Source organism: Bacillus rossius, chromosome 12 (assembly GCF_032445375.1).
Source record: "Bacillus rossius redtenbacheri isolate Brsri chromosome 12, Brsri_v3, whole genome shotgun sequence".
In the NCBI taxonomy this organism is placed as follows: domain Eukaryota; kingdom Metazoa; phylum Arthropoda; class Insecta; order Phasmatodea; family Bacillidae; genus Bacillus; species Bacillus rossius.
In genome coordinates, this window is record NC_086339.1 from 28,220,890 (window position 1) to 28,236,317 (window position 15,428).

At 38.6% G+C, this 15,428-nt stretch overlaps 1 protein-coding gene across 1 annotated transcript in view; it reads right to left on the reverse strand.

Annotated features, from left to right (window-relative positions):
- Positions 1–15,428, reverse strand: part of LOC134537283 (chaoptin-like) — a 748,431-nt gene that overhangs the window by 197,695 nt on the left and 535,308 nt on the right. The window lies entirely within an intron of this gene.

A 15,428-nucleotide genomic window follows, 5' to 3' on the forward strand; every position in this document is an offset into this window, starting at 1 on the left:
AAATGCCACCTGCTCATTGGCTATTGACTCGTGACACCCGTCAACTGGGACGCTTGCGATTCGATACCTTTTTGGTTGAAGGTTTTCCATTGGCTCAAAGGCCTTCAGATAAACTGTAAGCCAATCACAGAAGCAATATAAAGGTACAGTTGTTTGGATTCTAGCATATCGTGAGATGAATCCGTGAATTTTTCCGGTCTCTACGCGATGCACCAATCTTCACACACAATCTCTTGCAAGTCCACTTTCGATCACTAAGTGGTCACTTCACTTCACCGATCTCGCCGGTCAGTCTCTCAGTTTACAAGCCTGCCAGGTCCTGCCCTGGAAATGTCCCGAAGCCTCCCAAGAAGTGTCGAGTGGTCAGAATCCCAAGACTTAACTCTCGAAGCTCCGAGAACAACGGAGCCCTAGTTACGCCACTTTACGCAGACGGGGCTTTGGCAACGTGCCGAATCCTTGAAAGAAGCAGAGAAACCTCCGGGCTCATTGACAAAGCACAAGGTGGAAGAGAAGGGGAGGGGTAACGAGGCACCGCTCCTATTCGGATTAGGCGTGTAGCGGTAATGGAAGGGATGGGCGCAGGCAGGTGCGCTGATTGGAGGGCCAGCCTCGTCACCGGAGTCCTCGTAGCAGTAAGCTGATTATGAGTTTGTAAGAAAAAGCAAATCCCAAAATAATTTGCTCGCTTAAAATGTGTACAACTTGGGGGAAGGTATTACATTAAAAACTTAAGTTTTCTCGCGTCCTTTATGATGTTCATTTGATTGCCCCTCCTTTCAGTCGCTCGCAAGTGCCAAGGGCGCGCGTCACCTGGTCCCGTTACCCCGCCGACGAAACCGAAATGGCTGCAACGACGGGGAAGATTTGTGGCGAGCGTAAAACACTCGCCAGAAGCGAGGAAAGCTTCAAAGCTGGTGCTAAATCCCTGGGCTTCCCCCACACACCCGCCCCTTTCTCCGCTTCTCTTACGCTCTCGCGCTTTCTTCTCTTCCTCTCCTCTCCTGTCCTCTTCCTCCGCTTCCGCTAGTTGCACCGTGCGGCGCCATTCGCGCTCATGTGCGACGCCCTATTTTCAGGCGTCGTCACGGCAGGCGTGAATGGTTAGAGCGGTAATCTTCAAGTTATTTAGATTGTATAACCGTTTTTTGCACACTAATTGTATTGATTAAATAATTCATTTATTAACTTTTTTCGCCGGCTGGTTTGTGTGTGTGTTTTTAAGAGTTTAAGAGTATTTCTTCGTTAATGATGTTTATTTGTGCTGTACAGTATAAACATAAATAGCGAAATAAAAAAATAGTAAATAAAATAACAAAATTCTTATTCCATGAATAATTCCAAGAATGTAATAATAATTCTACAATTTTTATTACCTTAATTTATTTAATTTAATTGTTTTAAGAACACTAATGCTAATTTGTGTTTTATTCTAGCATGAACCGAGATCCATTAAACAACGCTTTAAGTTCAGGATTCGCCATTTTTCATAGGTGGCGCTGCAAGCGAGCTAACAAAGCAGAACTTACGCATGGGCTTATCTAAAACTGTTTTATTATTCTTCAATTGTAATCTGGAACAAACGCTTTACAACGCTAACCGTTGACACTATTAAAATTTATAACTGGAACATTACTTTATGGATTGTTTTATTTCACTAAATCTGAAATCTAACTAAGAATGAGTTCTCAAAATATAACATCTAACTTAAAGAAGTAAATGTCATCACCAATGACTAACAAAATGGAGATTAATAATATAGTCATTTCAGCAATCGGGTCATGTTCGATCAAACGTCGTAGCTTCTCCGTGTTATATTAAATGGAAATCTCGAAACGCAGCCAAATGACCTCAAAATGGCGGCGCTTCCCCCTCCACCGCGCGCGATGCGTCACAGTCCTCACTTAGCGTAACGAATGCATTGATCCTAGCTATCCAGTGGTGCAATTAAATTTTGGATGGAGATAATTGATCGCAAACTCTATCCCCCGATTTTGTTATCATTCGTTTTTTGAATTGCCTCCCACTATGGCAGCAATTTTAAAGACGTATTCACGTCAAAATGGTTTAAATTCGTAAACAGTTTTTCAATATGCTGGCAGTTCTACGATTCACGTTGAAGACGTTTAGGCACTCAAAAAGTCTAAAGGGCAAACGTATGGGTAAGCTGCGGTGCAAAAGGTGGAGCAAGGTTTTTAAACTGAGATCCACTTACTTGTAGTCTAGAGTTGTCGGTGTGGTGTAGAGAGTTACTTGGGAAGCCTAAGATGTACATCAAGTTCTGTCCCTGCCCGAACACGCCCGAATATTCACCTTCGGCTAACCTCGGGTTTATTTATATCTATTTATATTTCTCTGTTTATTTTAATGTAGCTATACCAACCTAACTAACCGTCCATAGTCTTTTAGTGTAACTAACCTAACCGACCACTTTTAATACTTATTTGAATTCATTTTTCCTGTGCAAAAATAAAACAAATCCCGAGGTTGGCCGAAGGTGAATATTCGGGCGTGTTCGGGCAGGGACAGAACTTGATGTACATCTGAGGCTTCTTGAGTTACTTACGAAGCGCAGCATGGTCCGCCTATCTTACGCCCTCCCACCTCACGATCCTTGATTAGCTATGCCTGCTAGTAGAGGCCATGGCGAAGTCAACTTGGCCCTCCCTCCACTGGATCACCAGTACACGGTACACACACCTCGTGAACAGCCGATGCGCTGGCACCATAAACACTCGTGAAGTATTAAACCACCGTGCGGCTACAAAACCGTTTAACACATCTAATGTGGACGAAACAAAGAGGCACGCCCAGTGAACGTTTCTACTCGCGCCACGCGAAGTTCCGCGCGCGGAGATCGATGTGTACAGTCCGTACGGTGCGACACGACTCCCAGTCTCTCTCTGTCTCTGTCTCTCTCTCTCTCTCTCTCTCTCTCTCTCTCTCTCTCTCATGTCACCGCTGCACGCGAGCTCTAGCGTCGCACGCCACACGATGAAGACGCGAATGAAATATATCACAAGTAGGATAAATAATCAAACAGTGATCTGCGCCTCACACAGATAATTATATAAAACATATATTACCAAAGACTGATATATACAGTTTTGAACTTAAAAACTAGTTAAAATTACAGAATTTAAATCCTTTAGCGTCTGCCGGCGCTATAGCCACCCTTAGGTAAACAAAAGCGCAAGGAAAGTGTTAAAATAAAATACTTAAGGCAACCAAAGATTTTTTATAAATAAGGGAATTTAAAATACGTTAAAATTAACACAACAGCATTAAACAACAAAGAAAAAATTGCCAGTGGCATGATGATGCCACAATATTTTACAAGTAAATCTTTATTTAATTTCACAAAAACGTGCATCAATTATGGTTATTTGTTTATCATTTTTTAATGAATGATTATCCACAGAATTATTAGTGTCTATCATAGTTACAGTTGGCTTATGATAACTGTAATACGACACAAACCTTTGGGATTTAATACGTTCTTACCTCCTAGAAAATACAGCATCAATTATTTAACACTACCTGATAGTTGGGGTATTAAGTTAATTGCAAAAACAATAACTCTTTTCCGCGCGAATAAAGAAATTGTATATACTACAAATAAAATAAATGTGGTAGCGTCAATCGGTAGCTGTTTCAAAAACTGAGGATTAGACAAACATTAGCAGCGTTACGAGAATTCCTTAGCATCACTGCTGCGTCATTTATACCTTCCCACTGCCGACTCCCCTTCCGGCCGTTACAACTAGCATATAGCATGCTAAGCTAAGTACCTATCCCCTCCACATCCCGTTTGCTGTTTTCCCATTCGACCGTTAGCGCATGCGTTGGAGTAGCTTCGCCGCTGACGAACTCTCCTCCTCTACCGGTTCCCCCACCAAGTACCTGACTACTCCCTTCATGTCATCGGAATTTTCATAAGCTCAAAAATAGTAGCCCCCTCAGGAAATAAGTTTCACTTCAAAAACAGCTTGTAACTCTAAATTTAATAATTTGTTCCTACTTTTTGTTATAATTGAATTGGTAATGTTACTTTCGTGTTTTAAGAACCCACCTACCCGTTTTATCAACAATAGGGTATAATTATCGCAAAATCGTAAAATTGTGGCTGGTAGTTTAAGTATATTATTTAATGATAACCAAAATATTTACTATGCTTAATCCAACTAGGAGAACTAATTTATTATTTTAAAACCATGCAAAATCTGTTACTTTTTTAGAGTGAATTTTACAAACTGTAGAAATCATGGTTTGTAGTTTTTGAATGTTTAATATTGGTACCCAATCTCATTTATTACGCTAAATTAAATACGGAGCTATAATAACTATCTTAAAAACGTACTTAACTTATTTCACTCCTTCGGGGTTGCATTTCGCAAAATGTAAAAATTTAGGTTGTAGTTCTCGTATGTTTATTATTCGTAACCAATATCATTTCTTATGAATTATTTTAAAACCATATTTCCCCCTTTTTCAACCCCTTTGGAGTGGAATTTTGTAATTATTTATAGTCTAGTTTTTATGTTAACAAATACCTTTCTAACAAAAAAAACTTTAAAATCCGTTAAGTCTTTTTTGATTCATACAAACGTACAACAGACAAAAATTTAAAACCTATAATTTTGTGTTCTAGTTAATGTTTGTAGCCATTTCAAAATTTCTTTTTTCATAATTTCATATAATGTACAGACTTTTTCTCTACTATCCTTAATAACAATAACACTTTTCAAGGCAAAGTGTTTAAGATGGAACAATGAATTGTTTAACCGGATGAAGTCTTACAGCCACCGCAAATTTTTGTCTCTGTAGTTCATTGAAATAATTTAAGGCAGTAACACATTACAAAAATATGTGAAAAATAAAGGTGTTCACACCCAATTATTTCGATGAAATAATTTATCTACAGAAATTAAATGCGCGTTGGTTTGTAGAACATCAATAATACATAATTTAGAAGCTCAGTGAGCCATCTGAAATAATTTCAACATTATTTACTATGAAAATGTTGTTCAGCAACAACTTCAAAGACATGGACCATACTTGGGAAACACATTCTACCCTAATTAGTATAGAGTTCTTTGACTTATTTTGTCTGTTGTTCCTGAAGCTAAAAGTTTGTCGGTCAAATTCAGACTACTACTGTGCGTATAAAGAGAGAGAGAGCGAGACAGCCAGACAAACTCCCAGCCATCAGTTGTTTTTTAAACCGTGAAGATGCCTGCTGCATTGAAGAGAAACAAACGTCTTTACAATCTGCCACGTTTACGCGGCTCAACCTCGAAAGCCAAGAATGTTTATTAGACAGTGACCATGAAAGTATGCAGTCTACTTAAAACTTATTTTATTTTATTTGGTTAGTTCTTAAAAAAATCATGGCTGGCGTGACTACATTTCCCTTAATCTTTGCTCTTGTTGCAAGGCGTGCTCCATCGCCGGTGTCTAAGGAATATAAATTAGGAACATTTTTCACGGAATACAAAATTTTTGGCGGTAAACCAACGTCAGATTCACTTTTTTTTGTAAGTGGTATCCGCGGCAGTCGTTTAGTGGCAGCACTGCGCCGGTAATTTGCTCTCGCCGTTCGTCTATAACGCAGGATATCTCGTCTCCAGCCGGCTCTAAATTGACGTCGACATCTTTCGGAGCGTCTTCATGCTAAAAACCCACCACACCCCTTCCCATCTGCCGACTACAACGCCGTAAGCGCGGGGATATTGTTCTCTGTCATTTTAATCTCTCGCCGACTCCTTTTTACTCTCCCTCCCTCATCTAAGAGTGACAAGTCAGCGAGATATTCCCAACCCCTTTCTCTCTCTCTCTCTCTCTCTCTCTCTCTCTCTCTCTCGATGAGATCTGTCTGAAATGCCAGAGGGACCGCAGACATTCATTACAAAAGGCACAAACGTTTCGCTTGGCGACGCCAGCCGAAATGGAACATTTGGAAATAAATAATAAATGAAATAAAGCAGTTTATTTTTCAGAAAAAATTTGAATAATTTGGCTACAGCCACAAAATATTCAAGGGACACTTGGTTATTTCCAATAGGAGCGTCATTTGTCACGTACTTCACAAAAAAGTAATAACAACACAGATTGGAAGTAATAGATTTACGCATTTTTTTATTGTAGGGCCTATGTCTCGAATAAAGGGCTTAATAATCAAAAACAACTCAAAAAGAGTTATAACTTTGGTAGAGCTCGGAAAAGAAATCGGGTTTGCATTTCTGCGATAGGCTAAAATTCGAACGTTTATAACATTTTGCTGCATCTTTGCTGGACCCACAGATAATTCGTCGATCTCTTCTATGCTCAATAAGAGCTTTAGATTTATGATATTTTATAAATTTCTGAAACAAAGTTATGCAACCTTATTGATTATACTCTCACTCGTACATCAGGAGCAAAAAATAAACACAATGTAAGAAGAATGGTAAAAGCTTACATTTAAGTATTATTGTATTAATATATATTTTTTGTAATGCTTCAAACGACAGTGATAGGAACTGAAGTATCCCATCTTTGATTTAACAGATGTTAGGCTAAACAAAAGTTATATCCTTTGACTTTCGCAATTTGGGTTCTTTAAAGCAAATTTTATAGTTTTATTTAATGTTTGACGATAGCAGCGAAGTTTTACCTTGTCACGTCAATGGCGTTTCTAATAATATCTGTAGACACTATGTTATGAATGATGTTTTGTGAATATCCTGAAATGTGATTAAAGAAGCCATTTTGAAATATTAAACGATCAAATAATTGCAATGGCTTCAGAACTGACGGAACAAAAAAAAAGGTAATGAATCATGCGCCACTCTGCCAAGCAAGCAAGCCCTGGCGGACACAGACGTTTCCTCCTCGCAAAGCAGGGACAGAAATGTGCGCGGGTCGGCGTGTCTGAGCGGGACCGTGTGACGCATGCAAAACGATCGAGCCCGCGTGACAAACGCCCCGGATCCGGCGAGAATAAATAACGAGCGCCCACCGGCCAGGGTCATTTCTCTCGCGGAAGAAGAAGCTTCCCGGGGATTTACGTCGCTTCGCGGCAGCACTTCGGAGGCGTTCGAAGATGGAAATGTGTTGACGTCGTTTCGAGACCTTCAAAATCCGCATGATTGTGGAGCACGCGACAGCCTTGCACCCAGCAAACATGTGTTGTGAAGTTTGAGGTCGTGCCACGTCAAATTTTTTTTTTCACTCTTAGAGACGTTACTTGTTTCGACGGTTACTCCTGTGTAATTTATCACTACAGATCTTTCGCGTTTGTGTTTGGTCGAGAAAACTTAAGTCTCCGTATGTAATATAAACTTTATTTGTGAGATGTAAAAGGTCACGAAAATTACTATGATCGTAAACACTTGCATGGCGTTCTACCAATATTTGATAACGGTAAGTAAATTCCTGGTGACAAAATCTGTAAAGAAACACAAAATAAAATAAAGGATATATTAAAATATATTTAGAGTATTCGCACTCAAAAAATATTGATTAAAATATAATAATAAAACAAGCAAACTAGCGCTTGAGGCTATGCCCAATAACAAACAACTAGGAAAAACCTCAATTAGGAGTGTTTTAGCCACACATGATTTTATATTTCATTCCTTACCATCCAAGACGAATAGAAACTTCGGTACCTAATGCACCATATACTTTATGTTCATATTATTTATGTAATAAGAGAATTTGCTGTAAAACCATTGAATTGGGAATATTTTATGAAGTAAATTCCTTTTTTTTTCCAAACTTATTCCTTCAGCCAAAATTTTGTTTTCAGACGTTCCCTAAAACAAGATATATTCTAACTGTTATATTGAAAAGTTTAATCCACCGTATCAGGTAAATAATATATTATTTTAATAAATGCGGACATACTGCAGTGTTAACATAATATTCTAATAGGGGAGGCCGGGGCTAGTTGCAACACTTTTCACATTTTGCATTGTAGTATTTATGTTTCGATAGAAATCAAACTATAATAAAGGGAATGTTTTCTTAGAAACTCTTAGCTGTCACATAACATTGCCAGAACATAGAAAGCAGTTAAGTATTAAAATCTATAGCTATGTATTCATGGTGATGTAAGTGTTGCAACTTGCCCCAGACCTGGGGCAAGTTGCAACACCAGCTGGGGTAACTTGCAACACTTACTCCCATGTATCAGAATCATCTGTTTCACAGTCGTTACACACATACATAGGGTCTTTTCTTGCACAAGACCAATGCGCCCATTTTTTGCAAGATGTACATTGAACCCATTCTTTATTCCTGTTGCATTTTGTCATGCACACTAAACACATCTCGTCCTGTTCTTCACTACAACTAACTTCTTTAAAGTTTAATTTTATTTTTGTTACTTTCTTACAATTTGCTTTCATTTTTTCTTTCTTGTCATTTTGTGAAGGTTTCTGAATTTTCTTTTTATTGATTACATGTAGTTTCCTTTCTTCAGCTTCAGCCTTTTTCCTTTTCCTTTCTTCACTGTTACGTTTTTCTTCTTCAATCGCTCTCTTTTCAGGAGTGTCAGTGAGAACGGCAGACTTCCTTTTTTCCTCCCTCTGCAAGAGGTTTCCCCTCTAGGTGGAGCTTTTGGGAAAGGACGCACAATCTCTTGAATGGAAACACTTGGACCAGGTATTGCAAGAATGTTTGTTTCAGCACTTGTTTCAATAATGCTGGGTCCAGAATGCACATCAGGTTCAGAAGAAACGCTCCCCTGCATGCCTGTCTGACAACTGTGTGGATCTGGTCGGTCAGTAACGAAAGCAGGGGCAAAGTCTTCTTCTGAAAATATGTTAGGGTTGAAAGGTGAAATACCAGTTTTCTGAAAACCTGATGTATCTAATGTTTGCTGGTGTCATAGAGTGCAAGAAGGCATCTTTCACTATTGCTGGCAAATAGAATATGGTTAGAGTCTTGCCGGGATTTGTTTTGTGCCAGGAATTAATTCCCGTTTCACACCGCCTTTTAAAAGGTCCAAAAACTGAAACGTCCAAAGGCTGCAAGCGATGGGAACAGTGTGGAGGAAACGAAAGAAGAACTACGCCTCTTTTTTTGCACAAATCTATGACTTGGCAGCTTATGTGTGAATAGTGGTTGTCCAGAAGCAAAAGCACTGGATTTTCAGGAGATGGTAACGTAAGAGAAACAAAATGATCCATAAATATGATGAATGTTTCCTCTGTTTGCCAACCAGATTTTGTGCCAGTACCTATGCAACCTATCGGTCCATCGCGTATAAAATGATCTTTGAAGTTCTTCCGAGGGAAAATAAACATGGGTGGCAAAGTTGTTTCTATTGCGCACACAGCTGTCGCTACAGTAATCATTTCTCCACGTTCTGCTGCAGTTACTGATCCTACTTGTTTGACTCCCCTTTTAGCAACTATTTTGCCAGGTTTCAAAACAGTTGCCACTCCAGTCTCGTCCATATTGTAAATTCGGGATGCTGAAATATTATGACGTGTGAGAACGGATGATAGTTTATTGAAAAATTCGGAAACGTTATGCATGTTGAACGAAGTACATCTCCCAAGGCTCGTGGCTTCAGGCTGCCTGACAGACAGTTCATTATTGCGCTTCATAAAACCGGAAAACCAATCTGGACCGGCGCACTCATTAACTTTCCAAGGGTCCGGAATCTGCAATCCCAACTTTAGTGCACACTAATATGCAAGCTTGCGCACTTCTGCTGGTGTTAGCCCAAACATAATTTCCGAATTACGTTTGAGATACTCGACAAATTGACACTTGTTCGGCACTGAAAACACACCGCGGCTGTAGATAACCCGCTGAGAACTGAATTCAGGTTGTTCTGTTGTTATATCCATGTTTTTCTTCTTAAGTTTTTGTATGTATCTTGACAGTGTAGAGTAGTGAATGTTGTACATCTTTGCTATCTGTCGTACGGAACAATCTTTGGCGTTTGGATTGGCTAAAACAAGTTTACCTGCCCTCTCCATGACATCCTGTGGTGTTTGACCTCGATTCGTCTTCTTCTTATACGTTCTCATCGTAACTGTAATGGGAAAATAATAGCTATAATAACTAAAAATAATTATTACATTTATAAACATAAATATTATAAACAGTAATTGCGGCATTCTAGTTCTCGATTATTTGCTTTGGTTTCAAATATTCGTAACTTCTAAGATGAATTAAAACAATGTTTATGTAAAAAATAGTTGAGTGAAGCCCTAAAAGTTTACAAAAACAAATTATGTTAGTTAACATACGTGGTCTAATGTAACGCGAACATATCGGTATAAACGTTGAAATCGAATGAAATACAAATGAATTGATGTTTAACGTTTAAAAAATTATCCATGATATATGGGGTAAATTGCAACATGTGTTGCAACTAGCCCCGATATACAACTTGAATTTACTTACCGCCATTCACTTAGAGGCGTTGTTATAAAACATTTGTCATTATATACAGATACGTACAACACTATAAGCAGACCTCAGAAGTACAAATATATTAACTTTCGACAAACACATTCAACACAACAGCAGCTAAGTAATCCGTGCGTGAGTTTACTCGCGACTACAGTATGAATGTTGTGCACGACTGAAGCCAAGCGCGATTTCTTTATGACTTGTCGAACTAATACCTTTAAGAATACGTGTGGTTCCTTTCCTTCCCGTAGTGGTGCGACACTATTACCATCGGTTAATGATTTAGAGCCACTGTTGCAACTTGCCCCTGTTGCAACTAGCCCCGGTCTCACCTAATTATTAAAGCATTAAATAACCGGACAATGGGCTTGATATTTGATTTGTTAATTAAATCTAAATAATTTTGAAATCTTATTAACTGTTGCTCACTTTTGTAGTAAGAAGATATTTTTAAGCAATGAATACGCACTTATAATTTTTCTACTTATTTTTAGTATTGAGGATTAAATCCTTGTGAACATTAAAGTATTATTATTTACATATTGTTACGTCATATTGTGGGGGAGAACTGGGTTCTTAAGGGATAGCCTATTTAAGTTTTATTACAGGTTTATTGATTACTAATATTTACATTAATAATAAGTACTTAAAATGTCCGATCACAAATCACTGGCACTTAAAAATGTTTATTCTCAAGTCACTCATTGTCTGTCAAGTTCCACAGTTCGCACTCCTCACTGGAGCTAGTCTCAACACAGGTTCACCCCTTACCTTGCGCCTGTCCACACATACAGTCTCGCGCCACTCAGTCGCCGCACTCTCACGATCCAGTCGAACTCCACGTAGCGCTTGTATGGGGGGGGGGGGGGGTTGAGTGGTTGTCTCTCACCCTCTTCACAGATGTTGCACTTCCCTTCGCTCGGAATCCGCTCGGTACTTCCGCGGAGGCCGGCGTCGCTGCTTAAGTACTTGAGACATCCTTCTCGAACCGACGAGAGCGGCAGCGACGAGTCGCGTCATCCCGGGCCGACCCGACGCCCGAACAGTCCAGACGGGCGGCGTCCATTCTCGCTATTCCCGCGGAATTCCCAAGGCCGCTCAGCGATAGATAACAGCACCAAGGCAGGACAATGCGCGTAGTTGCGGTAAGGGGAAGGTGTAGCGAAGACCCTTGTAATCCGGCCAGGCACGCGTGGCATGCCTTACGTCAGTGTACGGCGCGTGACTCCAGTAACCGTGGCGGGAAGCCAGCCAGCTCCGAACCTGGCGCGTGTCGCGGTCCTGTCTGCGTTCGTAACAATATTATATTTTCTAGAGTTCGTCGCAAATTGTAGTTATGTAAAGTGTTTTTATCTTAATTTTTTCATTGTAACTCAATGATTCCTTTTTAATACGCACGCGCGCTTTAGTGGAAGATGCACATGAAAAGTCGTAAATTGTTCTAAATATGAGCTAATACTTTTGCGAAGACTTCTCTTTTTTTTTTTGCACCTGGTGCTCATTTACAAATTAAATCCGTTTACCAGCCTTCAGACCATTTGTTTTAAATATATTTATATATTGTTTTATCTTGATGAGCATGCAGCTGAAGTTTATCGGTGGAATAGAGACTAAGCCTGTATTACACGCTAATCAATTCAATAAATAAACACAGTAACTGATTTGCTTGGTTATCAATATGCAAAATTTTGACTTTATAAGAAAAAGGAAAAAGTAAAGAAATAATTAAAAAAAAAACTCTTCCTTTTTTACACCTCGTGCTTCACATAATAAATAAAGAAGGTAGTTTCTTTCCTTAGGTAGGCCATCTACATTTAAAACTGCCAATTTACCCTCACAGTAGTTTTGAGTGACGCCCCGTAAATTTCTTAACAGCCTATTCCTTTTTGTTCTTCTGCTAGGCAAACATGTTGAAAGGGAAATGTATTCGATTTAGTTGCAAATTAATGCAAATCGTACGTTTAACGTCCCGTGCGCAGCTACCGTTAGAAGTAAAATAAAAAAAGATCGAAGTACGAAAGAGAACAGTTAAATTTATACAGGCGCCGGTTTTTTTCTCCTAAGGTAATACCGCCATATCGGCGGAGCAGCTGAATTCAATTGTGCACAATCTGCAACGCGCCCAAGCGTATTGCAAACGTCTGCTATGAATTATTCAGTGTTCAACATTTATGATGCCGTACGAGGAAGTGATTTACAGATATTGAAAAATTCTCGCCCATCACAATAAAACTTGTAAGAGGATTCTATGCCAAAATTCCCCATTGACGCCTTAAAAAAAAGTTAATATAAAACGTCAGATATATTTTACGTGTGACATGTGTAAATGAGAAGATGGTATGTAAATACGTTATCAATTGTCACATATTCAATGCATACAACAAAATATAAAATATAGACAGTTAAATAACATCGGTTATAGCTAATAAAAATTAAATAGTATTTAAAATATATCAATGTGAAAATATATATTTACGTATGAAAATCAAAACGTACATAGAATAAAAAAATAACACCTACTTGGTCTTATTAGTTTTAATAGGCCAATCGGACAAATGGGGTAGAAATGAGTAATGTTTTTTATAAGATTAAAAAAACTCACTCCCTTAAATTGAAAAAAATATATATATTTCATGCATTTAAAGTTCTGAAACCTCCTGAGACTAGTATCAAAAATGTTTGTTCCTAGGCTTGTTAAGTGACACCAGCAATTAGCTAAAAGAGTAAAGAAAAAAAATTAATTTAAAGGAGGAAAAGAAAAATCACAGAAGCACATTATCAAATTCAGTTTAAATTTTTAAATATAATTGTTATAAGTGAAACATCTTAGCAACCAGTGCCGTAAAGTCGAGGTGATGACGTTAACAGGGAGTATGAAAGTGTAACGCTCGGAAGTGCAACTTTCAGGATTAGGTGACTCGATGGCTGAGAGGAGCGTTCGATTTGAAGTTTATTTTTTGCCCCACTTAAATTTACACTTGTGTATTTTCTGGAAGCCTTTATTTCACAGACGAGAGAGCCACACCCGAAGTTCCCCGACGTTTACATGATTTCACATTATCTTTAATGTAGCTATCCTAACCAAATCAACCGTCCACAACGTTGTAAAGTATTTATAATGTAGCTAACCTAACCTGATTGACCATTAGTATCCTTTCATCAACACCGCCATATTTATTTACAATGAACCAAAAAAACAAAAAAAACAGAAGATGCACGATCGGACGTTTGGCTCTCCCGTCTGTGAAAAAGAAGGCTTCCCTGTATTTTCGGACTCTTATTCATTCTCACAGCCTTTTCTTTTTTTAACGTGAAGTTTCACTGCTGACGTCCCCTGTGGTCGTGCATTCGTTCAATTGAGAGGTGCGAGCTCGTCTCTCGCACATGGAGACTTGACCGGTGCGTGCGTGACGTGACACGGCGGCGCATTTCGCCGCAGCTCCTCCCCTTTCCAACCCCTACCCGCCCACCACCCCCTTTGAAACCATCAAACCCCCCCCCCCCCCACGACAGCACAAAGGAGCGCGCGGCTCGGATGCAAAAGGGGGGCGGCGTCCGTCGTAAATCCGGTCGCGCGCTGGGTCCGCCGCGGTGGGCGTGGCAATACGTCTCTCTCTCTCTCTCTCTCTCTGTATTTCTGCACGTAAGCACAATGCATCTCTCTCTGTGTGTGTGCATATCGGCACAATGCATCTGCAAAGGCCCTCGACGAGGGAAGACGCCCCTTCAGAGGGTCTCTGCAAGGCCTCGTCACGGGCATTCGTGCGCTAGGCGTGGCACAAGGCCTTGTGCGGCTAACCACAGCACGTGTGTTCAAGAGGGCTGTCTCGTGCCCTGAATGATGGATCTCAGCGCGAACAACCTTGAGGGGTTAGGCTCCCAAAGCATTCCTCACACACACGTATATTTTCAAAACTTTTCACGTGACTTAATAAATAATTCAAAAATATAGTTAATAAACTGTACATATGGGTATGTATTTTTTTTAAATGAACAATATTTATAGTCATGTAAAATTACAATCACTACGAAATAATTCCAATACCTCCCAAAAGTAAAATTAATTTGTAAACCGTTCACTGAACAGCTTTCCAGTATCAAGTGCGCACATAATACGAGCATAATAAAACAAACAAAAAAAGTCAAACTATTTAATGTTTGATTATCTTTCTCATGCTTTTACAAAAAAAAAATTATGCTTGAATGAAATACCAATAAATAAATTTTTTTCGTGAGAAATACTCTTATTTTATCTCGAAGAAAGCATTTTCATATATGAAAAATAACGTTAGCCATTTGTTGAACAAAGCTACAATATCTGATACAGTATTACAAAGTATTTCTAGGAAACTTTTTTACAAAACTTTTTTTTGTATAATTACAGAACATTTTTGTGTATAGTTAATAAATAGTTATACTACATAAATAATTTCTTTTCAATGGTTTGGAGAAACTTAAGACGCCAATGATTATCTACGCCTTAAAATATTATGATAGCATAAAATATTTTTTTGCGAAGCATTTTATTTTCAGGATATAATAAATAAAATCAGTTTTCCCAAAAACTCCGATTAAAATTTAGTTTCTAGACTGTTTGTAAAACTTCAATTTTTATTAATTTACGAACGATACCCTAAAAATAAATAATATTACGACAAAAGACCTCGAACAAACTATTAATGCAATACCGCACGATTACATGCTCTTTGTACATGTTAGAACAAAAATATTAATTGATATTTAAATTCCGTGAAAACCAATAATTAATTATGTTAAATGGATAAAATTAGGTATAAACAAATACTGATATTTATATCAAAAACAAATGTGTTCCAAATTGTGAGAAAAATCATAATTTTATAAAAGCATAGTAAAATATATAGTACCTATCGAAATTAACCTCACCTTCTTTGGTTAGTACAGACTTATAATTTCGCAAATTAATTTAATGTCAGCCTAGACTCAACTTCACTATACATACTAAAAGCCTTTTTAGAGTGCTTATTGTTTGG